This window comes from Crotalus tigris, unplaced genomic scaffold (assembly GCF_016545835.1).
Source record: "Crotalus tigris isolate CLP2741 ecotype Arizona unplaced genomic scaffold, ASM1654583v1 scf7180000024416.509849, whole genome shotgun sequence".
Lineage (NCBI taxonomy): Eukaryota > Metazoa > Chordata > Lepidosauria > Squamata > Viperidae > Crotalus > Crotalus tigris.
Genome location: NW_024100582.1, coordinates 427,192 through 452,544, shown reverse-complemented (window position 1 = coordinate 452,544; position 25,353 = coordinate 427,192). Strand labels below are relative to the sequence as shown.

Here is a 25,353-nt window from a genome sequence, read left to right as displayed (position 1 = left end):
CATTCATGTGTAAGAAAGGAGAAAGGGAAGAGAAAGCAAATGTTTGCACACACCCTGGCAGATTTATTCATCTTTTTCTCGGCAAATAATATTCTGAATAAATATGGCCGTGACAGAGGAAAAGGGAAGAGGTGACTGGAGGGAAACAAAAGGGTGACCAGCAGCCGGTGCTTGGTGGAACCGAAAGGGTCACCCCTGGCCCATTCATTGGATGCAGCCAAAGAACGCCATGTCCTTAGGTGGAGATGTTGTTTCTAAAGCCAGCTCCAAAATTCATTGGCTGAGCTCTAACAAATGTAAGACATCAGAAGTGATTGAGTCAGGCAGCATCTAAGTGGAATAAAATAAATAAATCTCTAAAGTGCCAAATTCACACGTTCACATCATCTTTTGCGCCTGTGATGTTAGTGAATTTGAAGCTAGCCTAATGTCAATGATGAAGACACAGAAGGGACTTCTTGCTCAGATCTTTGGTAGAGAAATCCTTGATGATCCTTACATGAGCCCAATGGAGGGAGGGGGGGCTGACACTGGTCCAGCAGAAGCTCCTTCCCCCTCTGAAAGGCAGGGATGACACATTATATCAGAAGCTGAGGTTGTGTGAAGAGGAAGAGGCACATCCACTCAGGAACTTGGCCTGTTGAACTCCAAGATGCTCTGCAGAGCTCTGCCAGAGGCTGGTGAGCTAACAACATCTTTAAGTGCACTGAGGAGAGTGACAGGAACAAAGGGAATTGCAGGTGTTTCTGAAGGTGACACAGGCACTTCAGAAACCTCCTTCCACTTTTCTCAGTTCAATTGTATCCTTGCAGTTTTGTCCCTTTGTCCAGGTGGAGGTCACTCTGCAGTGGCCTGGCATCTGACCGGCATCTCCCTACCTCCAGGTGGGGGCTAAATGAATGAAAAGCATGACAGACTGAGCAAGCTGCATTCCAAGAAACAGCACAGGTACCTTGCCTCCAGCTTGCCTTTCTTCCTATGTCCTTCCACAAAAGGCACTTGTGGAACCAAAGGTGGGTTCCTGCACACACACACCCAGAAAATGTGGGTGTGTGCAGGAACCCACCTTTGGTTCCACAAGTGCCTTTTGTGGAAGGACATAGGAAGAAAGGCAAGCTGGAGGCAAGGTACCTGTGCTGTTTCTTGGAATGCCAGAAAAATGTGCCAGAAAAAACAGGGATGGGGATTTAAGAGATGCATTTGCAGCACGGCCAGCAAACCAGATGGGGAAGGTTGGACCAGCAGAGTCCTTTCTTGAATTCCTTATTTCTGCACTGAGGACTGCAACTCAGCAGTAATCCAGGCTCCCTCATTCAGAGCCATGGATAATGACTTCCTGTGGAAGAGCCTGTTTCAAGCCCTGACCAAGGATGCTGGGAAGCTGAGTGAGCTTTTTCCCACGCAGCGTATGGCTGTCCAAGCTCCACCCCCACCCCACCATCCCACCCCGAAATAAGAAGCGGGGGGGGGGTATTCTTCAGGAGGACTTCCAAGGGCACATCCAGAAGTGGACCTTTGTTGTTTTGTATGGCTCTCGTGTGCAGCAAAGCCTCAGTGGGAGACTGCAAATGACTTTATCCCTATTGTTCCTCAGAACTGGACGGCTCCTTGGAACTCAGATAACAGGAATGAAGCAGCCTGCAGGAGACTTCAGTCAAGTGGAATTTGCATGGAGAAGCTCTCTTCCATTTCACTGTACTAACCTTTGCATAACCTCTATGTATGTGTGTTTCTTGATTTTCTACAGCCTTTCTCTCAGGTTTTACTGAGCAACTGCTGGCAACAGCAAAAGGCTGAGGGCTTCACCACCCCCTTGGCTGAGCTACCCAAGAAACCTGCAAGGGTGAATGAATTCTGCATGCTTGGATTCAAGAAGAGACTTGACAGCCTGCTCTAAACAAGGAGAGATGAAAGGGCAGCTGCAGAGTTGCCTTTTTTCTGCATTTCCTTCTGAAGTGAGGAAATGTTATTACCAGTGAAGGATGAATATAATTTGGTGTCATCTTTTGAGTCATCAGAGGCAGAAAAATGCAGGAAAAGATGGAGGACAGGCAGCAAAGGGGTGAGGGAAAAGGAGAGATGGGAAAACAGGGAGAGGATGCGATCAGGAGGAGAAAGGAGAGACAGGCCTGGTAAAGCTACAGGGAAAAGAGGAGGGGAGACACGGAAGGGCTACATAAGACATTGCTGCCCTCCAGGAAAATAAGACTCTGGGCAAGTCATAAGGAGTTGTGAGGTTACAATTCACAGCCAATAAACTGTGTGTGTGTCTTTTGGGACTCCTCTATTTGTACCTTCGTGTGGAAGAAATTCCCACATATTTTGTGAAATTAACATTCAGAAAACACCTCCTCTTTTGCAATAGCCAATTGGGTTGAACTCTTGTGCTATAGCTTACTGGCGTCACCCGGCTTTTATTTCTTGAGTTTGTATGGAATTTGTCTACTTCCTTGATTCAGGACCGAGGAGAGCTCCTGGGAAATGAGAGGACCGGTCAGCAAGTGGTTGGAGAGCCAGCAGAAAGTCCTGACTTTAATCTCCCCAGGAAGAGTTGGGAGGTTCCTCTGCCATTCCCAACACCACGGGCTCATCTGAATCCATCCTTCTTACCGCTGTCCACAGATCTGGGCATCCATCCAATCAGTTTCAGCTCTGATCACTGGTGTTTTGCATAAAACAGGGCAGGGATTTTCAGGTAAAAAAAAAACACATTTTTCAGTCCAGCTGTTGCCTCAGGGTAAAGCATACTAGAAAGATGTTTCTCCACCAGTCCAGCCTTTCTGTGGTTGGAGGCTGATTAGTGGAAAACTGAAATATAATCCAATTATATTTCATCTCTAGTTATCAACTATAGAAAACCCCATTTCTACCTTCTCTGGATTCTGTCATATGATGAAGGGAAGGGGGTGAACCAAGGGGCTTTATGGCCCTCACTTCCTTCAGTACACTTCAAAGGGACTGAATGTGGATATCACCAAAAGGACTAACCGTAAGAATGGGGCTATTACCTTTCATGTACTCCTCTCTGAAGTCTCCATCCAGCCGGCAGTAAGGAAAAGGGGGTGGGAGTGTAATGCCTGAGACTGTCGCTGGAAGAAGGGGAACCCCTTAAAACCTTGAATGGGAGAGCTTGGACCCCAAGTCCTGTCTAGAATGCCTGCAACCATTTTCCCTTACTAAAGGATGCCTGTTGGAAGAATTATTCCAAGAGTTCTGTCTTCTTAAGATGCAAAGTGGGGTGGGTCCTTACATTAGACAGGACTTGCAAAATTAATCCACCTGGAAGGGAGACCCTTGCCAGGGGATTTTGCAAAAAATTACCATGTCAGACAATGGAGCAAGAAAGGGGGGAAACTCCCCGGAAAGAGAGCCGCTGCCCCGACTGGAACCTTGCCAGATGTCGGGATCCGAGAGGTCAGATTCCTCAGGAGAAGAAGTGGTGGAGACACGGGACCACAAGCCTCGCTGGTCAATGGGCGTTGGAAAGAAAAGCGAGTGGGGAAAGGAATCAAGAAAGGTGACCCTGAGACAGGGGGCCAAGCAACCAGAATGGAAGCAGGAGATGGAGAAATCCCTGCACGCAAGTGAAGAGGGAGAAAGCTGGGCACCGTACTCGGACTGGATCCTAGAGAAAGCTATTGACCTGATGAAGAGAACTCTCAGCTCCCTAGCAGAGGAGAATCCTGAGCCCTACGGCCGCCCCAGCTCCTGGAGCCGCAAAGGGAGAGACACCGAGGGGGAAGTGGAACGTGCAGCCCCGGGGACATCTGCTGATCCAGTAGTTCCCACCCCCTACCGAACCACAGATGGCGATCTGGACAGAAGACACTACTACCAACAATGGAGGCACCGATCCATTCCAAGACGTCCGCCATTGGAGGTGAAATTCAAAGGGGAGCCAATACGCTTGGGGTTTTTCCTAACCGAAGTCCTCAGCTACATGGAGGAATATAGGCGGGACATCCCCAGCGACAAAGCCCGCATCCGGATTGTGCAATCTGCCCTGGACGGACTGGCCACAGACTGGGTGGTGAACTTGCACGACTCCAATGCCCCAGAGCTCAACGACTTCAACCATTTCATGTCCTCTCTGAGAAGGCGATTTGAAGACCCCCTGGCTGATCCCAAAGCCCGCGAAAGGATAAAAACGATGAGGCAAGGCAAACGCCCGGTGGCTGAATATACAGAAGAATTCCGGACCATTGCCAGCAAACTGAACTGGCCAGAAGACATCCTCCTTAGCCATTTCAAAGACGGACTAAATTATGACCTATATGATGCTTGCCTGCCCCGAGGGGACCCACACCAACTTGAGGAATGGTACATCTTGGCAGAGGAAGCAGAGATCGACATATTGAAGAGACACTGCCGAGGAAAACAATGGAGCCGCTCCCCGCCTGAGTTGACACACGAACCAGTGAAACCATTGGCTACAGCCAAGAAGCAAATGGGGTGTTTCAAGTGCGGAAGAAAAGGGCATCGAGCTGTAGAATGCCGCTCCAAAGCCCCCCAGCACAACCCAGATAGATCACCGACCAGCAAATCCGGAAAGTCTACAGCTAAGCCAAAAGAAACTGCCATGAGAATGATGGAAATTGTGGAACCCCCCACCTCTGCTCATCAGGGGGAAAGAACTCCAGCCTACACTGCAGGGCTGGTGGATGCCTCAGATGACAGCTCGGAGGGCGAACCCCTGGTAAGTGGATGCATCGCACCCATCCTCAAGACAGTGACTATATTAATTCCCCCCATGCCCGAAGCCGTGAAGGTAAAAGCCTTAATAGACTCTGGCTGCACCCGCTGCCTCATTAGCCTGACACTAGTGGGGAATCTGGGCATTCCGTCAAGAGACTGGAACAACCAATCTCATTTGGCCAGTTAGATGGATCCATAGCAGGAGGGTGTGCCAGCTATCCTAGCCACTTTACCAATACACTCTCCCTGGGCAAACATGAGGAGGACATAACGTTTGTGGTGACCCCAGGCATGGAATGCCCAATGATCCTAGGGATGGAATGGTTAAAAAAATGGAACCCCTGGGTAAATTGGAGGACGACAGAAATCAAATTCCCAAAGGGGGACCCTATGGACTTAAAACCCCAAGGGAGGCTACCAGAATCAAGAATAGAAAAAGTATCCAGAGGAGAGGAAAAGAGACTAACAGAAATACCAGAGGAATACAGAGACCTTGCTGAAGTTTTCAGTGAGGAGAGGGCAAATGAGCTCCCCCCCCCACCGACCCACAGACTGTACCATTGAATTCAAGCCTGGGGCAAAACTCCCGAAGCCCAGATTATACTCCATGAGCCCAAAGGAGAAGGAGGAAATGGAAAGATTCATTAAAAAAAAAACCTAGAGAGAGGGTTCATTGAGCCAGCCAAGCCTAAAGTGGCTGCCCCGGTCCTCTTTAGAGAGAAGAAGGATAGCTTTTTACGCTTATGCATGGATTATAGGCCCCTGAATACAATCAGTGAAAGCAACCTATACCCTCTGCCCCTCATGAAAGACATGCTGTCACACCTCTTGAAAGGAAATTTTTTTTCTAAACTAGGCCTAAGGGAAGCTTACTATTGCATGAGAATTAAGGAAGGGGACGAATGGAAGACTGCATTTAACTGCCCCATGGGGTACTATCAATTCAAAGTCTTGCCATTTGGATTACATGGGGGCCCTGCAGTCTTTATGCAATTAATCAATGACGTTCTAAGGGAGCACCTGTTTAAGGGGTCCTTGTTTACTTGGACGACATTCTTATCTTCACCGAAACAAAAGAGGAACATGTCAACCTAGTCAGAGCGGTTTTAAAGAAACTGCGAGCCGCCCACCTATATGCCAAACTCTCGAAATGCGAATTCCACCAGGAAAGGATAGACTACCTAGGTTATCGCCTATCCCCCCAGGGCATTGAAATGGATCCTGAGAAGGTCAGAGCAGTACTAGATTGGGCACCACCCCGCACAAGAAAGCAACTACAAGGTTTCCTGGGCTTTGCAAACTTTTACCGCCAATTCATCCCCTCATTTGCCCAGATAGCCCTGCCCCTCATTAACTTACTAAAAATGAAGGGAGCATCCTCAGTAAAACCTAGCCAACCATGGACAATGGAGTGCCAAGCAGCGTTTGAGAGATTAAAGAGACTTTTTTCTGCCAAACCAATACTGAGGCACCCAGACATGGATAAGCCCTTCGTAATACAGGCGGATGCAAGTGATGTGGTAGTGGGGGCTGTTCTATTACAAGAAAACGATGGTGGAATATTGCAACCCTGTGCATATACATCCAAGAAACTCACGGAAATGGAACAGCGCTCGCCCATATAGTAATAGTAATAGTAGTAAAGTTGGAAGGGACCTTGGAGGTCATCTAGTCCAACCCCCTGCTCAGGCAGGAAACCATACACCATTTCGGACAAATGGCTGTCCAGTCTCTTCTTAAAAACTTCCAGTGTTGGAGCATTTACTGCTTCTGGAGGCAAGCTGTTCCACTGATTAATTGTTCTCACTGTCAGGAAGTTTCTCCTTAGTTATAGGTTGCTTCTCTCCTTGATGAGTTTCCACCCGTTGCTTCTTGTCCTGCCTTCAGGTGCTTTGGAAAATAGCTTAATTCCCTCTTCTTTATGGCAGCCCCTGAGATATTGGAATACTGCTATCATGTCCCCCCTTGTCCTTCTCTTCGTTAAACTAGACATACCCAATTCTAGCAACCGTTCCTTATATGTTTTAGCCTCCAGTCCCCTAATCATCTTTGTTGCTCTTCTCTATGCTCTTTCTAGAGTCTCAACATCTTTTTTTACATCGTGGTGACCAAAACTGGATGCAGTATTCCAAGTGTGGCCTTACCAAGGCATTGAAGAGTGATATTAATACTTCACGTGATCTTGATTCTATCCCTCTGTTAATGCAGCCTAGCACTGTGTTGGCCTTTTTGGCACACTGCTGGCTCATATTTAGGTGATTGTCTACTAGGACTCCGAGGTCCCTCTCACAGTTACTACTATTGAGCATGGTGCCACCTATGCTGTACTTGTGCATTTGGTTTTTCTTGCCTAAATGTAGAACCTTGATTTTTTCACCATTGAATTTCATTTTGTTAGTTAGTGCCCAGTGTTCAAGTCTGTCCAGATCCTTCTGTATCTTAAGCCTGTCTTCTAGAGTGTTGGCTATTCCTGCCAGCTTGGTGTCGTCTGCAAATTTGATGAGTTCCCCATCTATCCCTTCATCCAAATCGTTGATGAAGATGTTGAAGAGTACTGGGCCCAGACCAGAGCCCTGGGGCACCCCACTACACACTTCCCTCCATATAGATGCAGTTCCATTGAGGACCACTCGCTGAGTACGGCCGGTCAGCCAGCTACGGATCCATCTGGTGGTGGTTCTGTCTACCCCACATTTTTCTATCTTGTCAAGTAGTAGGTTGTGATATACTTTATCAAATGCCTTACTGAAGTCCAAGTAAATTATGTCCACAGCATTCCTCTGATCCACTAATTTTGTCACTTGGTCAAAGAATGCAATAAGATTTGTCTGGCATGATCTATTTTTGACAAACCCATGTTGGCTTTTAGTAAGAAAGAGGCATACGGGATACGTTGGGCATTACTCACGTGGCGACAGTTCCTGGAAGGCAACAAAATCCCCTTCCAGGTGTGGACTGCCCAAAATGTGCTACTGCAAAGAGGTTGCAGGGGAAATCGCCAGGACTATTACAAACAGTGGCAAATCCCTCAGCCCCCTGAAGAGAAATAGCCATGGATTTTATTGTGGAATTGCCAGAAAGCAATGGGAATACTGTTGTCTGGACAATCACGGACTTGTTTTCCAAACAGGTGTACTTTATCCCTTGCCAAAAGATTCCCACCGCAAAAGCCTTAGCGAAACTTTTTGTCCAGCACATTTACAGATTGCACGGGGCACCCCAACGCATCATCTCTGATAGGGGAGTGCAATTTACGTCTGCATTTTGGAAGGAATTTTTATCCCTTTTAGGAACCACTCGGGGACTGACATCTAGCCATCATCCACAAGGAAATGGGGGGGGCGAAAAAATGAACTCAGTACTTGAGCAATATCTAAGATGTTTTCTTAATTTCCAACAGACCGGGTGGGCGGACTTACTCCCTTTTGCAGAAGTTTCCTACAATAATGCAGTCCACTCCAGCACTCCTTTTCAAATAGCCAACGGTAAAAGTTTCAACCCCATGCCAGAATTAACCCCAAATGAACCGACCATCCCATCACTGAAAGAATGGATGGAACAATTACAAGACACCTGGCCAATAGTTAGAAAAGCACTAGATGAAGCTAGGCAGGCATACAAAGCACAAGCTGATAAAAAAAGGGTTGAGCCTACACCATTCATTATAGGAGAAATGGTGTACTTATCCACAAAATACCTAAAATCCCTACAGCCCTGTAAAAAACTTGGACCAAAATATATAGGGCCTTTTCCAATTAAAAGAATCATAAACCCAGTAACAGTAGAATTAGAATTACCCAAAAATCTCAGGCAAATACACACAAATTTTTCATTGCAGCTTGCTGAAAAGAGAACATCAGTCACCTTTACGGCCAAACCCCACCACCACCTCCTCCAATCATGGTGGAGGGCGAACAACATTTTGAAATAAAGGAAATCCTTGACTCTAGGAGATATCATGGAGCGACTCAGTACCTAGTTGCCTGGAAACACCTCCCTGCCTCACAAAACGAGTGGGTCCATAAACGTCATGTCAGAGCCCCAAAGCTATTAAAGAAGTTTCACACAGAATATCCTAACAAGCTTGACTAACTTTTATACCTGTTTTGTTTTATTTCAGATGGATCTGTCTTTTTTTAAGGGGGCAGGATGTCAGAATCCAATTATATTTCATCTCTAGTTATCAACTATAGAAAACCCCATTTCTACCTTCTCTGGATTCTGTCATACGATGAAGGGAAGGGGGTGAACAAAGGGGCTTTATGGTCCTCACTTCCTTCACATTCAAAGGGACTGAATGTGGATATCACCAAAAGGACTAACCATAAGAATGGGGCTATTACCTTTCATGTAGTTCTCTCTGAAGTCTCCATCCAGCCGGCAGTAAGGAAAAAGGGGTGGGAGTGTAATGCCTGAGACTATCGCTGGAAGAAGGGGGTGATTGGGTGGGGCTACTGGGGAACCCCTTAAAACCTTGAATGGGAGAGCTTGGACCCCAAGTCCTGTCTAGAACGCCTGCAACCATTTTCTCTTAATAAAGGATGCCTGTTGGAAGAATTATTCCAAGAGTTCTGTCTTCTTAAGATGCAAAGTGGGGTGGGTCATTACAACACCAACCAGGGCTGATGGGAGAGCACCGTGTTCCAAAGCCAGTGGGGAGCACAAGGCCACCCAGTAGGTCCCTGTAAAGATAGGAGAGAGGATAGCCCAGCTCAAAGGGCTGCCCCCTTTTCTCCAACACCAAATGGCCTTTCTCAGAGCAGGGATTCCTGAGCAACTGCTGGGCTGACTTTCTACAAGAGATGCTTTCTTCCAGGTCCTCTTGCCTCTGATGCCCAGTCCTAAGGTTGTGTATGTTGACAGATGCAACTAGGCAGCTGTTAAGTGGCAACTTGGTTATGTTGCTGTATATCCTTATTCCATGATTTGTCTGTTTTCATTAATGTCAGGTTCCTTGAGCAAATATTCCCAAGGACATCCTTGTCTTGAGTAAACCTATCATTTTCCTTGTTCAGTGGGCCAGAGGGGCATCCACAGCCCCTCAATTTGATACATTGTCTTCATCTGAGTTCAGAAAGACCTTGGCTGAACCAACAGGGAAGCCCCCAGCCCCAGTCCTCACCTGCAGCTCTCACAGGTTGCACAGAGAGTGGTATGTTGGCAAGATAACCCCCATTGTAGGTTCATAGGCCTAAATTAGGTCTCGATTCTTGCTTAAATTATAGTTTACTGTTCTGCACCCTGCTCAGAAGCGAATTACCTTAAGCAGCAGTATTAATAACATGGTTATAATTAAGCTTCATTACTGTAGGCAGTTTGCTGAAACAAATTGCTTCTTCATTATTATTATGGCACCTTTGGTAAAAAGACGATTTCCCCAGCATGCGACCCTGATGCTTTATATGGTAAAGCCAGGCTCAGACAGAGACACGTGGCTGAATTAGCATTGTTGCCTCTTCTATCAAAGCTCATTAGAAGGAAGGAGACTCAAGTCACAACCAGGAATCCAGGCAGAAATTTGAATCTGGGTGAAATGGGTAATGAATAGATTTGAACTTTCCCTGACATTTTTATACTGAGGCTTTATTTATATTATATGTATAATAAAAATATAAATATTTTTTTTAAAGAGCAAAAGTGGGGGAAGAGGGAAGAGGCCAGAGAGATAGGGGAATATTCATAAAATCAGAAATAGTTTACTTAATTCTAGCTTGCCTCGTTCACACATGGGGAGTTTGTGTGTGTGGCTCTGATTTAAAAAAAAAAGACCGCGATTCTAAGTTCATTTGTTTGGATATAATTGATGCAATGCTATTTAATTTTGATTGGATGCACATAGAATTATGCTTTAATCGTTGAGTCCCACCTCATCATTTGGACCTCATCATTTTGGAATGAACTAAACATTCAGAGGTCTGTGCTATAGAATGCCTTTCCGTGGGCCTCCTGTCTGTTGGCACTGACTTTCGGCTGGGGAGGAAAGACCAGCAGCTGAAGATGGAAACTCCTGGAGGGTCCTCTCTGCCAGCCCAGCAGCTTCGTGGCTTCTCCTCTCCCTGGAGAAAGGGCTTCATGGCCACACAGACCCGTTGGAGCCCCAGGCATGATCCCAGCCTCAAGACGCACAGCTCTGAGCCCAGAGCCTTGGGCTTTCCTTCCACCCATCCTAAGGGCAGTGCCTGCTCCATGGCTTTGCCAATGTAAATTTGTCAAGGAACACAGCATCCTGACCAAGAGCACAGCAAAGAACGGAAGCCAAGTCAGTTGAGGCCTTTCCATTAGAGCCTTGACCCGCCTTCAAAGACTCCCGAAGCTCTCCCTGGACTAAGACAGGCTGTGCTGGACCAAGTCCCACAGATGTCTGCTTTAAAAAAAAAAGGCATTGCTTTTCAATAAAAGCCTTTGGGCTCAGCCAGGGGGCTAGAAACCTACAGCTGACATCTGTTTATTTACAGTTGCCATAATCACAGCCACAATTGCACTTTGCCTGCCTGTAAAGAGCAGCCATAGAAATTGTCTTCAGGAAGTCTGTGCACATGAAGAAGGAGTTTAATTTTGGGAGGAGGAGGAGGAGGAGGAGGAGGAGGAGGAGGAGGAGGAGGAGGAGGAGATTGTCCAGAGTGCCATAATTCCCCTTGCATTATTAATAGAGAATTGGCAATTACAGTGTGTAAAAACTGTTTGTCTGCCTAAAGCACACTCAATTACCCAACCCGCTGTTATAAATCTAGGCAGAGCCAGTCGGGGGTGTGTGTGTGTGTGTGTGTGTGCAAATAAATTAGCTCAGGGCTACAGGTGCAGGGCCAGAGATGACACGGGACAGCTAAACAGGAAGCAAAGGAGAAGGAGGCTTGCTCTGGCACCCTGGGGACGGCAAAATCATTGCCGTGTGTCTGAGAACCATTCTTTGCTTTCCACAGCTCCCCCAGCCCTGCAGCCTGCCCAAGGGCCTTTCACCAACATCAGGTTCCATGAGACACATACACAAACCAGCTGTGTCGAAGAAACTCACCTGTGTGCAGCTCTCTGGCTTCCCAGCTGATGCAGGCAGCCGAGCCTGACTTTCCCCCTCGGCTTTGCCTCCCTCACAGAGGAATACCCGGCTGTGAAGCTGAGCGATCTTGGGGAGATCCAAGGAGGCAAGAATCAATACAAGGAAAATAAAGGCTAAAAGAAACATATTCAGTAGCAAAGTGAGTTTTGCAAAGAAGCGCTTCCTCCCCTTCCTGGGGGATTCTTCCAAAGGGGCCCACCGTTCAGGTGCTGCCAAGCCCCAAAGAGGCCCGGTTCTCCCCAGGTGCAGCTCTCTGCCTGGTATCTGACGCTCCCACCCTCTCTGGCACCGGGGGATGTTGGGCTGCTGGAAAACTCCAGGGAAGGACGCAGCAGGCCAAGCCTCCATCAGCTGACCCGCCAAGCTGCATCTTCCACGCCAGGCCCCAACTGGGCTGCTTCTGAATCTTTAATGGGAGAAAAACGAGTGTGGCATTTTTCCTTTAAAGATTTACCATGTAATAAATGTATGAGAATATTAAAGGCAACAATTAACTTTATTGGAAACCTTATATTCTCCAGCCTCATTAGAACTGTCAGCAAGATCTATTATTAGTGTTACTATGCAGATAATGTAATAAAAAGGGTATTTAAAGTGGATGGTTTTGTATGGAAATAAAATAAGTTCTTCCTTTCTCCCTTTTTTAAAGTTGCAACAAACGGGAGACCCAGAGCAAAGCTACGAACTCTCCTGCAGTCAAGGAGGAATGGAAGTGCCAACAGCAGCTTCCCCCCCCCCCCCGCTTCATCTGCCGAGCCCCAAGACTTGGGTCCAGTTGGGGGGAAACTTGCCGGCTCTCTCCAGCCCCAGAGGGACCCCCCCCAAAAAGTGGTGCCCTGATTACCGCCCCTCCCTGGCAACCAGGGGAGGGAGGAGCCCTTGCCCAGAGGGTGCCTTTCCCAGGCCTGAGAGGAGCTCAGGACTTGGAGGATGTACCCCAAATGCTGGACTGAGCTTAAAGGGCTGCGATTAGAATGGCCCAGAAAGTCCGTCAGCACCAGAAAGCAGCCGTGATCTTCAGAAAAGCCATGGGGGGGCTTTTGCAGAGAGGGGAGAAAGAGGAGGCTGAGAGGCTCCCTCCCCCATTCCTGGAAGAAGTCGTTCAGACAGAGTGCCTGGCCTCTTCCCCCTCTAAAGACTCCCCTCCAGAGAGGGTCAGCCTCTGTGGGTGGCTTCTTCACTGTCACAAGACCCTTGGGGGGGGGGATCCTGACTGCTGCAAATCACTTAAGTCAATACTCGAAGAAATGGACCGTGGCGGGGGGGGGGGATCCAAAGAAACTCCTCCTGTTCTGGGGGCATCAGAGCAGCCCCAGACTCCGCCTGCCCAGGAGCCTTTATGATTTACTTACGAAAAGGGCACTTATTCTACTTCCCTTATGGCCGCCACAGCCCACAAGGACTATAAGTTAATTGAAGCCTCCTTAAGAAAAAAAACCCTCCTTTCGGTCCAGCAGCAACTCCAAAGCCCACAGGAGCCACCACCACGAATGAGGTAGGCCAACAAAATCAGCAGGCCAGAAGGAGAGTGTGAGAGAGTCGCTTGGAGACAGCCACGAGAGTCTTCTGAACTTCAGAGGACTCAGGCAAGTGGGATGAGATAAATTACCTTCTAAAGATGAAGACGAAACAAAGAGGAATCCAGCATGGCTTATCAACAAGGGGGCTTGGTGGATGCGGACAGTCAGTCAATCAGCCAGTCAGCCAGTCTATCTGGGGCCACCATGGGCATCCAGTCCAACCCCTTGCTCAGTGCGAGGTTAAAATATCTGTGACTAATCGGCCTGGATTTGGAAGCTGGTTTTCTGTGCCATGGTCTCTGCAAAAGGGCCTGCCGAACATTTGGGGGCTCATTGTCTGGGCCAATCACACCTGGCTGCCATGACTGGGCCTTTGGGTCACCTCGTATCTTCGAGGCTGCATGGGCTTGTCAAGATGTGTGAGCATGTGCCGACACGGAGACACAGAAGCACCAGCACTATATTATCATCCCTAAGTGGGGAACCAATTTGCATAACTTAATTAAAATTTTACAGTAATCTTCAACTTGAGACAAACAAACAAACAAAACACCCTCCTCTTCCTTAAACCTCAAGGTTAATTGGCTCCTCTTGGGTGTCTGTCACCTTGAGGGAAGCTGAATACCGAAGAGAGCAGTCAAGTCATCTGGGGCAATCTCACTTGCCAGGAGGGTGGATGTGGGGAGCTGTTGGGGGGGTGAATCCCAGGAGGGTCATGCATGGTGCTCCTTTTCTTGCTCATGATCAGGGGAGCCTCTTCACCTCTCCTCAGAAAACAAGCAGCCTATCACAAGCTTCCAATTAGCTTCCAAAGTTCCTGTGCTGCTCCCTATGAATTGATGCCATGTTCCTGCCAAGTGCATCCAGTTCTGTCTTTGGGGTCCCAGAACTGATGTCCTGACTCCATCAAATCAATATCTGTGGCAAGGAAGGCAGAGATAGGAACCTTCAGCTTGATGCTGCCCCTCAGTTGGTTCTCTTCTCCCCAGTCCTTTTTTCCAGGTATGTATACAGTCTCCTAAAAGGCTCAAGCATCTTGGGAAGGGTTCAACAAGCCCCACTGAGTCTGTCCAACAGATTCGGAAGACCTCCTTTCTTGGTGGAGACCAAGTCACTGGACGCTGCCATCAACGTTGCCCAAAGAAGCTTCAACATCTTCCCAACGCTGCCTTCTCCTTCTTCTAGATCTGCTTGGATGGCCACTTGTGGCATTTGGGGGCCCCTCCCCTTTTCTTCTCATGCGCCGGCCGTTCAGCGCTACTTCCCAGCTTTCCACTGTAAGGCACCCTCAAAATGCCTTTGAAGGATGTGGAAAGGCACAGAATCCCTGCTGGTTACACAGACCGAACAAAATCACACAAGAAATAATGCAGTACAAAGGCAGGCAGGCATGGGGGACACTCTCTGAGCACGCATGAAAAGATGACTCACCCCCATTCTTTCTGGTAGGCTGTTAAAACGCAGATCTCTATTGTGGAATCTGGAATTATTTGATATGGAATATTAGAGGATCTCTTAAGTATCCAATTAGCATGTAAGAGCCCCGTCTGGTGGAGAGTGTTTGCTTGTGTATGTTTTAAGTATTTACTCTTCCTTTCTAATTAGTGCTTCATAAAAAAATAAATAAGAAAAAGTATCTTGTCTTTGGGCCATCTGGATTTAAAGATTAAAACACTTGTTTTCTGCCAGGAAGGGAATAGATTCAACGTGTCTCTAGATAAAGCAAGGTGTGAGTGTCCAGATATGCAGCACAGGAAATTGTGAGTTTTTTTTGTGTGTGTGTGTGTGTGTGTTTAGCTGGCGGTGCAGGAGCATTTTCAGCTTCCTGTGAACAGATGCAGAAAAGGTCCTCTCCCAATTGATCCTGCGGCAGCTCCTGAAAGGGAAGCAAAGGCTGGGCAGGGTGTCCTGTCCCAACTGCCTCACCTGAGACACTTCTGCGAGAAAGGAGGGTTGAAGCCAAGACCCAGAGCATCCCTCCCTTTCCTTCTCAGGAAAAGGATAGCCCTAATTCCACGTTTCTGCAAGTCTTTATCCATGGTCATCATCACCAGAAAACGTATGCATACTTGCATATATGTGGCATTTGGCAGAAATCTTGGCAATCTCAGCTTTCCTTTTTAAAAAATTACAATGCTTAATGATAATTTGCCTTATCTGGAAGAGTCTTTGCATTTGGGGTCTCTGGGACCAGCTCAGTGAGTTGCATAGATGCTTCTGCAGGTATCTCTGATGGCCTCTCCCTGGGCACCCGCACCAGGCGTCCCTTCCTGTCTCCCCTTCAGGAGCAACTGAGGCAGGGAGGCCTGTCCTTTGGGGTGGCTGCTCTGAGTGTCTGTCTTTCTCTGAGGAGGCTTCAGAAAAGCTTCAAGCCACCTGGCTCCCCTGATGACACATCCTCAGCCTTCCTAATGCACAGCCAAGAAAAGCTGCTCCCTGAGCCAAGAAAAGTGCCAGTCTCCAGGAGAAAGAGGGAGCGAGCCCCAAACAGGGTGGTCATGACCATTTGGTCATTTTGAAGACTGCAGGACAAGCCTTCTCCTAACTGGGCTGGGCTGCTCCCTGGGGGTGTCTCAACTGTTCCTCAATGTAAGCAGGCACAAATGCCAAAATCAGGCAAAAGAGAAAAAAATAGGAGAGGGGGAATTAGTTCAGCTCAACTGCAGAATCCCCTTCCAAAGAGCCTGTTGCAGAAGGCCACAAGAGGTCAGTCACTGGAGCCTCAGGAGGTCCCGCTGAATTACAGCAGGAGACCAGAAATGACTGTGGGTTAGAATCACACACACACATGCACGCTCACACCAGCACCCCCTAGATTCTGTCTGCAGGACAAAGGGGGGGGCTGCCCTCTGCCTAGGCTGCCCAAGACCTCTTTGGCCCAAGACCTTCCTGGAAACAATGGCAGTGCCCAGAGTGCCTGAGCTCTGACTGCACAAGGCCCAGCTATCCCCACCCCCAAACCCCACCCCCACACCCCAGCCAGAGCACTTGGGCCTTGAGGGTCCTTGGGGTGGGGGCTCTGCTGTGGCCCAAGGGAAGATCTGTCAGGGCAGGAAGACAGGGTTGTTCCAGCCTCCCAGCTGGTGGATTTCCTAAGAGGCTTTTTGGCTCTTTAGCTGCTGCTTTAATTACTTTGCATTGTGTTGCCCTCACAAGGTTCTTGAGGGGGTGGGTTTCCTCGTCACCATCACCATCCTCACTTCCTCCCTCCTTCCTTCCTTCCTTCCTTCCTTCCTTCCTTCCTTCCTTCCTTCCTTCCTTCCTTCCTTCCTTCCTTCCGGGGCCCTGCCCACCAGACTGCCCTGCCGGCCATTCTTTGCCCCACCAAGCAGAGAGGGGCCCAAGAGAAACCCCCCCACCCATTCTTGCCTCTCCCCAGAAGCCAAAGATTTCGGAGAAGCTCTGGGAAGCTCCTCTTTGAGCCTGACCCAGTCTGGAGTTGCATGTCTGAATACCAAACATGTTAATAGGTTAAAGTAAATCTAAAGTTACATTTGAAAGCCAAAAAGATGAAAGTAGATCACAGGCCAAAGATCAAACAATCTAGAACCACTTCTAAGCTTTTTACTGCTGGAGATTATTAGCATTTGAAAGTGAAGAGCATTAGATGGGGGGGGGGAGAGAGAATGAAGTTGGGAGGAATTTCAGCGGTGCAGATAAAACAGAAATCAAACAGGAGCCCAGCAAAGGTTGCTGGCGAGACGGATGGCAGCGGTTCCGAAAGGCGGGGCGGGACGGGGCTTATTTTTAGAAATCAAAGGCATGTTTTAGCCGCTTGGATTGGAAGTAAAGTGGGGAGGGGGAGGGCGGCGACGGGGCCCGCGGGGGGCTGGCAGGCCATCCGGGAGGGCCCTCCGCCCCATCTCGCCAGCCCCAGCGGCGTCCCCGAGCCGGCCTCTGGGGAAAGCTGGAAGCGGACGACGAGAGCTGCGGCCGCGGCCCCCCAGCCCAGGCCGACCCCCGGAGCGCGCCCGAAGTCGGAAAGAGGCGAAGGCGACTCGCCCTCGGCGGAGCTTCTGCCGGCCGGGCTCACGAAGGTCTGGGAGGGAGGGCAGGGCAGGGCGGAGCTCTCCAGGGTCCTGGAGCCCCGGCCGGACTCGGGCGGGGAGAGGAGGAGAGGAGCACGTGAAAGCCCTCCCCTGCCGGCAAGCCTACTCGGGGAAAGGCAAAGGGACCCCCAAATTTTGAGGGGGCATTTTATGCCCAGGGCAGCTTCCACCAAGGGGGCACTTTTGGGTGGATTTTCAGAGAGGATTTCCCGGTGGGCTCCCACCCCAACTTACCGTCCAAATTAGCTCTTGTAAAGTGCGCTCAACCGGCTAAGTCGCAAAACAGGAAATGCTCAATTGTGTGTGTGTGTTGTTTCGTTTTTTTCAAACTGGTTCTGCCAGTTGGTTGCTTGCAACTGTAGAGGGCTGGTTATAATCCCTTGATGTTATTTGATTTCCATTGTTTTCTTTGTCAGGCCGATCCAGATATTTTTATTATGTTGGCTCTTCTATCTGTAATTATAGCACATGAGTTCTTACAACATGACGTTTTGATCGTTATTCTATTATTTCCCTTTTAAATAATGATATGACACCTGGATAATTACTTTGATAAGCATCTGATCAATACTAAAAACAAATAATCTGCTATTTTAATTTAATCTACACTTCTTTCAATCACTCAGTGAATGGCAAAAAAGGTATTTGTATATGTCTCTGTGTGCACATGTGCGCACATAATAAATCCACCCAAGTATGACAATGATTCACAAAGGTGATTCATTCTTATTGAATTTTTTAAAAAAAAAAACACCAATCATTTAGTTCAAGGAGTTTGGGATTCATTTCCCAATACCTCTGGGCTCAGTGAAAAGGATACGGAGGTTTGGATTGCTTTTCAACAGATTTGAATGTTTGTGTCTATCCAGCCCATCTGTAGACAGAGAACAACCAAGGTGAATTAGCCAGCATATTACTCCCTGTTTAGCCATAGTTTGCTGACTGAAAGCACCACAATATTCACCAGATACCAAGTTGTAAGAGGGCTGCTGTGGTTAGCTTAGTGTGTTGTTTGTGCTGCACCGAGTGACCCTGAGATGCTGCTTGGAGCCACAGCAGGTTGGAAGAAGCTGCCATTGGATGGTCAAGAATATTGTGACACACACACTCCATGCTCCGAATCTAGAATTGTGGGCACCTGGGGACCAAGGACGACACCTGGACAACTGCATCATTCCACAAATGAAACAGGTGTGTGATGGTCATTGTTTGTGTGAGTCACTTTGAGCCCATGCATCTTGTGGCTGCCCTCCTGGCTCCTTGTTCCCAAGGAAGAGAGACCCCCTGCCTTGCCCCACCAACCACTCCCCAGGTCTCAGCTTTCCTGCAAGGGAGAGTGGATCCCCTATGCATGTGAGGCAATGTGTTGGGAAGGAATCTCAGTGGCTGTCCCTGCCCAGCCCCAGGAAACCACAGGCAGATAACCAGCCCGCCCCCCTCCCTCAGGTGAGGTTTGCCCCAGAGAGGCCAAGAACATGACAAGCTGCCCTCTCCAAATTGCTGCTCTTAGTAGAAGACACGAGAAGTGAGGAGAGGTGAGGACTGGGGAATGCTTGTCAGGGGGGCCTGTGGAAGCCCGAAATGTCTATGCTTGCTCAGCCATGTGGAAGGCAGCTGGAGCTGCTGGGGGCACACTGAGAAAGAGCCAGTCACGTTGCTTGGGGAAGGAGATGAGGCTCCAAAGGTACTCGTGGATGTTGCCCCCACATCTGCAACCTTCAGCTCAGGAAAAGCCTCCAGCACCCTCTTTGAGCAGAAGGCATAAAGCAAGAACAGGGAAACTGCCCCCCCCCCAGCAATGCCTGGGGCTATAGCTGGGCAGACCTTCAGGTCTGATGCTGGGTTCCAAACAAGATCCAGCCTCAGCCGTCCTCCTTGGGAGTAACCCTCGCAGCTCCCTCAGCATCTCTGAAGGTCCAGCAACAGCTTTTGAGTCAGGGGGTCTTCGGGGGTGTATGGAAGGGATCTCGAGAGGGCCCTAAGAAATGTCTGTCAGCTCCAGGATGGCCCAGAGTGCTGGGAGAAAAGGCTCTCCAAAGTCAAGAGCTCTGGACCATCCAGAAGACAAGGGAGGGCCCTTTGCTTTCTATGGTTTCCAACCTCAAGTCCTGTGAAAGCAAAGGGGGGGGGGAGAGGGAGAGTGTGCAGAAAGCAACAAACCCTGACTATTATATGCAGCCATTGTCGTAAAAAACATTGAAGTTGATGGTTCCCAGAGGGACTTGCTAACATATTGATTTACTCCAGTGTAACCCCCCACAGGCTCTGAATGTGGCTCCCACTCAGCTGCCTATAAAATCAATCCCAGCTTTTCAGCACTGTTGACAGGGCCGTCTAATATTAATCCACTCACCTTGTCAGTCAACCCTGCTTACAAAGGCTCTAATGATCTTTACACTGTATGAAGCCAGGCAGCACTCCGAGGGGGGGGGGGATATTTCATGCTTGCTGCATGAAAGGAAGAGGAAGGAAGGAAGGAAGGAAGAGGAAGGAAGGAAGGAAGGAAGGAAGGAAGGAAGGAAGGAAGGAAGGAAGGAAGGAAGGAAGGAAGGAAGGGAGGAAGGAAGGGAGGGAGGAAAGAAGGACCATCTGTTGAACACAGTTCCCTCTTTAGCCAGACATTAAGGATCAGGGTTCAGCGGTCCTGCAGCACAAAACAGAATACTTGAAATGAAACCATCTTGGGGGGGGGACTCTGGGCATGCAGCAGACACTTCCCCTGTGTTATTGAGTCATCACACAAAAGGGCAAGACTATTAGCAGCACACAAAGGGCCCTGTTTGCCACCGAGCCAATAGCCCACAAATTCCAGGCCAAGATGCAACCGATGCCAGCCAACAGGCTTGCCACAAATCTCTGAAGCATAGCTGAAGTCCAAGCGCTGGGCAAAACGGTGTGAAACATCATTGTGAAACATCATTATGGAACCTCGGCAGGCCTCAAGAGTTATGGAGAGTGGGCCATGGCAAAGCAGCAGAGCGGCTAATCAGAGATAGAATATGTGAAAAAGACACACCAAGAACATAAGAACATTGCTGATTGGTTCAGTTCTCACAATGGTTTCATACACACATACACACATGCACATTTATTCCCTGTAAAATACCTTCAGGGGCTTTGCTTTGCAACACTGCCTGCAGGCTACTTGGGTAGCGCGCAAAATCAAGAAAGACGATGAAATCAATTCCACTGCATCTCTGATCAGGAGGAAGTCTCGGATAGATTCCTCTTGCCTCGTGCGATGTGAGAAGCCTCTAACCCCCTCCTCTGGGCCACCTTCCTTCTGGCGGAGACAAGGCAGCATCCGAAGAGCCTGCCTGTGTGCTGAGGCAAAGGCTGCCCACCACTAGGGAGGCCGTGTGCAGCAGGAAATCCTGCCAATCCTGTAGTTCCAATCTGAGAGGAAGGGTCCTCCTGTCCTGGCAGGCTGGCTGTATGTTGTGCCACAGCCCCCAGCCCCCTTTCTCACAAGGAGCCACTTTTCGTGGACTCCTGGAAGACCATTTATGTTCGCTATTGATGTTGAGGATGCCCGGTTGCCGTGAGTAACTGCCTCGATCGGATGGGATGTTCATCTTTGGTCCTGCGGTGCTTGTCTTGGGGCTGACCTGCGATTGTTTAAAATGCTCCAACTTCATGCTTGATGTTTGCTCAGCTCAACTGAATGTATTTGTCTAAAAAAGACGAACTGAGCAAACAGCACCAGCCGAGATGCCTCCCAGCCTCAGGCTGAACAGATTGACTCGCAGGTAGGTTGAATGGCGCCTCCTGGGGACGTGACGGCTCTACAGCCAGAGAGAAGCTGTGGGCCACGGCAGCCCCTTCTGCATTTGGTTTATTAAAACTACTCATTTATGAAATTTATTTATTTTATTTATTTATTTATGAGACTTATATACCGCTTTAAGTGCAAGCACTCTCTAAGCGGTGTACACCAGTAAGCAATGTATATATATATATATATATATATATATATATATATATATATATATATACATTGCCCCCAACAATCTGGGTCCTCATTTTACCTACCTCGGAAGGATGGAAGGCTGAGTCAACCTTGAGCCGGTGAGATTTTTGAACTGCTGACCTGCTGAACACAGTCAGTTAAAGTGGCCTGCAGTACTGCACTCTAACTGCTGCATCTGCCCGACAGGGCAATTCAGAAAAGATTAAACAGCCCACCCAAATACTACAATGAAGGTGGGACAAAAGGCTGGAGAGCTCCAACTGGACCTCTGGTAATTCCACAGGACCTCTCAGCGCTTCCTGGGCTGGGCTCCTCCCTGCCTGCGCCTTCCCACCAACCCTGGACCCACTCTGCTTCTCTCTCTTCTCCCGGAGGAGGGCTTAGGTGCCCTGTGTGGCCCTCAGGCCTTGGCAGAGGAAGGGCTGAATGAGAGCTGGCTTGGGTTGGTATAGTGGTTAAAGCGCTGGATTAGAAACTAGGTGACTGTGAGTTCTAGTCCTGCTTTAGGCACAAACTCAGCTGAGTAACTTTAAGCCAGTTATTCCCTCTCAGCAGAGGGAGGTGGAGGGAGGAAGGAGGAAGAGGAGGTGACAGGAAGGTAAATTCCCTCTGTGAAAGCAGCAAGGATGTGGCCAGGCAGCCAGGAGTCAAGACTAACTCTAAGTCTTCCCCAAAAGGAGTTAATCGGTATGTGAAACACATTAGTGCCCCCTGTTGCTGTTGCTGCTGTTGTTGCAACCAAAAGGCATGTTCTGTCCCCCCCACCCCATTTCACACACACACACATATACAATTCTGCAAGGCTCCATCTTTCCCTTTTTTAAACCTCCTGCTACTAGCTAAGCTTTGCTGCAGGGGCCTCTCCCACCCTGCTGACTCAGCAGCTGCACTTTCTGGATGCACTCAAGGCTGAGGGCAGGAAGGGGGCCCCTGGGGTGGCACAGACCTTTCCACCCACCTCCTGGCAGGGAGAGTTTGGGAAATGCAGAGCTGCACCACAATAACCCCAGTCCAAGTAAGAATGTGTGTGCCCAGAGTGTGTGATCGTGATCCCGGAAGTTAGATCTAGCGAATTACACATACATACACACAAGCACACCAGCAGGTGACCCTTCCCTGGTCTGCTTCCCTTTGTCTGGTCAGAGGAAGATCTGACTGTTTAACTTCAAGCTTGGAGCTTTCTTGCTCCTGGTCTTCTTCCTTGCTTTGTGCCTTCTAGATGGCAAGTGAAAAGACAACGTTGTGTTCTTGATTACCAAAAACAGCCATCGCAGTCTCTCCTAACTAACGTAGCCATCTGTGTGAGGAAGGGACGCCAAAGAAGCACCTTTGTTTTGCTATAACAATGAAACGTCTAAATGTCCTGTGATCCATTATGGCCTCTTTGGAAAGGAAACCCGTGCAAAATCAGCATTGATTCATGTCCCCCCACCTTCAGTGAGGTGGGATCCAAAAGTGAAAATGCAAGAAAGGTCAAATCTGCTCTGTCAGTATTTCTGCACATTTGGCCAAACTGAAATGACAAACTTCATTGGCATGCAAATGGGCCTAATTGATAACAACTCCCTCTCTGGGTGACTCGCAAAGGGAAAAGGAGGACGCACAAAATGTTTCTGATTGTGACAATTCTCCAAAGGCCTTTCCTCTTTGCTCAGCAAAGAAAGGCCATCTCCACAAATTAAAGAGAGTGGAGCAAAATCAGATTAATTAATGCCAAAACCAATTTCTGTATGCAAAGAAAATGACAGAGGAAAGTGGGATTTATCAAGAGACAAGTTCATCAGTCTGAATGTCTCTATCACTGCAGCTGCAGAGACCCACAGAGTGGGGCTGGCTTCCCCCCCCCCCCAGCCAGCCAAAGAGCCTGGGGGGAGTCAGGAAGGAGCCACAAGCCTTGGCCCTCCCGGCTTCTAAGGCACAGCAGGGCTCCCTTCCCCTCCCCATTGGCCTCTGCAACGCCCCTCCCTTCCCTATTGGGGTGGGAAGCAGAACTGCACCCCAAGGCTGGATCCGGCCCAATGCACCAGAGTTTGACGTAGCCTGAACGGAAGGGAAGGAGGCCTCAGACGTTTAGTAAAGTCAACTCGTGGCCCAAAAGTCAGCTTGTTAAAATCCCTCCTTTCTAAAAACTGGGTATATTCTAACATAAAAGCCAATGTGGAACTTAAAAGCCAAATAAAGCAGTCTGGCCAAGTGGGAGACCATCAACATAGCCTAAGGAAGGGATTCTGAGGAGGTCTGCAGTGTGGCCTCCTCTCCCCAGTCTGGCCTCAACCCACTGTCCAGAGCAGGGCAAGTGCTCTTCAGCCAATGGGACAGACCCCAGACCCAATTGCCAGGGAGGGTGGAAGGCCAGCCATGGGGCTCTGAGGGCAGCAGCCACTCCTTAAGGAAGAGCCAGTGCTGGGCAGCTGTCCAGCCCTCCAAGTAGCCTGATCTTTGCCTGGATGATTTCACTCACTCTCTCCCCAGGAGGGAAAGAATTCCTGCTTGGGGGGGGGGGCACCTCTCAACTTTTTATCAGAAAAAAGGAAAGGAAAACTAGAGTTTAGGGAGAGCTGTCTGGACAGGCAGCCTCTCTGACTCCCGTCCAGTAGCCATACATTCCAGCCGCCCCCCCATCACTTATGGGGCAATCTGGGCAAGGGGGGGAACTCTGGGAAAGGAGGACTGCGAGAGAGCCAAGGTCCGTGCCAGCCTGCTTCTTGGGGTCCCGTTGTGAGGCCTCCCTCTGGGTGGGCCCCTTTGCAGTGACTTTTCCAAATGGCCTCATGAAGCCCCCCAGGACATGAGACCCCCAAGGCGTCACTCAGGCCTGGGAATAGCTGCAAAGTCCTCTTGTTGGAATAATTGTGTCTCTGCAGAGAGCCGGCAAGTAGGTCATCCTGGCGTGATGACGTGCACTTAAGAGAGGAATTTTTCGGAGGGCATTATCTGAGCTGTTAAGATATTTGAGCGATTGAATAACCGTTATTCTCAGCATTATGCTGCCATTCTGCTAAAGTTCACCCCTCTGATGCATTACCTACCCCTCCCCTTCCGCCAGGGGAGAGGATGAAGGACGTTTCAAAAGGCAGAGAGCGCATAATGCAAGGCGGGCCGGCATAACAAAAGGCTGCCGGGGTGTCCACTGCTAAGCTGCAGGAAAGGGAAAAGGTCATTTCTGCAGAGCTGAGACGAGTGACCTTCAGTCAGTGGGCGAACAGGTTCCCCAGCATCTTGCAGCAACTCTCCAGAATTGCCCCAAGGGTGGCTCTTGGGGATAACTAAGCTGGGGGGGAGTAATGGTGTCAGAGGGTTACAGAGCTACATGCCTGAACAGGGACTGTGGGGGGGGGATCTCCACAAGGAAGACCCGCAGCAGTAGCAGCACCCACAGGGCAGCTGGCCACTGGGAGGAAGAGAATGCAGCACTCGGCCACCCTCAGCTTTTCAAAGAACAAATGCATTGAACACAAGTGCGTTGCTTAAGGAAAGCACCTGCACAGAAGGTGAAAGGGAAGAGAAGGCAAAATGTTTGCAAAACCTGCAAATCCCTTGCACTGAAGATGCATTCAAAACCACACATTTGGGAAATGCACTCAGAAAATAGATGCAATTGTTTTGTGTGTTTGCAAAATAAAAATTGAAAGAAGGATGTGAATTGACACAGCAATGGGCAAGATAAACACAACAGACACACACAGGAAATAATACTGAAAAAATAAATTTAAACAGAATTGAGAATTTGGGCCAAATTCCATTTTTTGGCACAAGCAGTCCCAGCAATTACCAAACATTTCTTGGGAATTCTTTCAAAAGAGTCAAATCATGTCCTAAAAATGCCTTCCAGTCACTCTGTGTTTCGAAGGGTTTGCTGCTTTGGCATCCACGTCTTTCTCCTTCCTTCACATTTAAACCAGTCAGTTAAGGGGCAGGGAGCAGCCTCATGATCAAGAATGCAGACATCATCGTCAACACTGGGTGCCACACCAAAAAAATCTTGGATGGCACTTAGAAAATCTGCACACTGACAGCATTTCCATCGGTCAACTGTAAAAATGCCGCACCGCTTGGATCCACATA

At 48.9% G+C, this 25,353-nt stretch overlaps 1 long non-coding RNA gene across 1 annotated transcript in view; it reads right to left on the bottom strand.

Annotated features, from left to right (window-relative positions):
• LOC120301969 overlaps positions 1–18,345 on the bottom strand; it is a 32,768-nt gene extending 14,423 nt beyond the window's left edge. Inside the window, exons 1-3 of the long non-coding RNA XR_005555077.1 lie at positions 18,283–18,345; positions 17,553–17,771; positions 11,708–11,815 (exon numbers count right to left, since the gene is read on the bottom strand). This is a non-coding gene — a long non-coding RNA (uncharacterized LOC120301969). The remainder of the gene's footprint in view (positions 1–11,707; positions 11,816–17,552; positions 17,772–18,282) is intronic.
• Between the last annotated feature and the right edge of the window lie 7,008 nt (positions 18,346–25,353).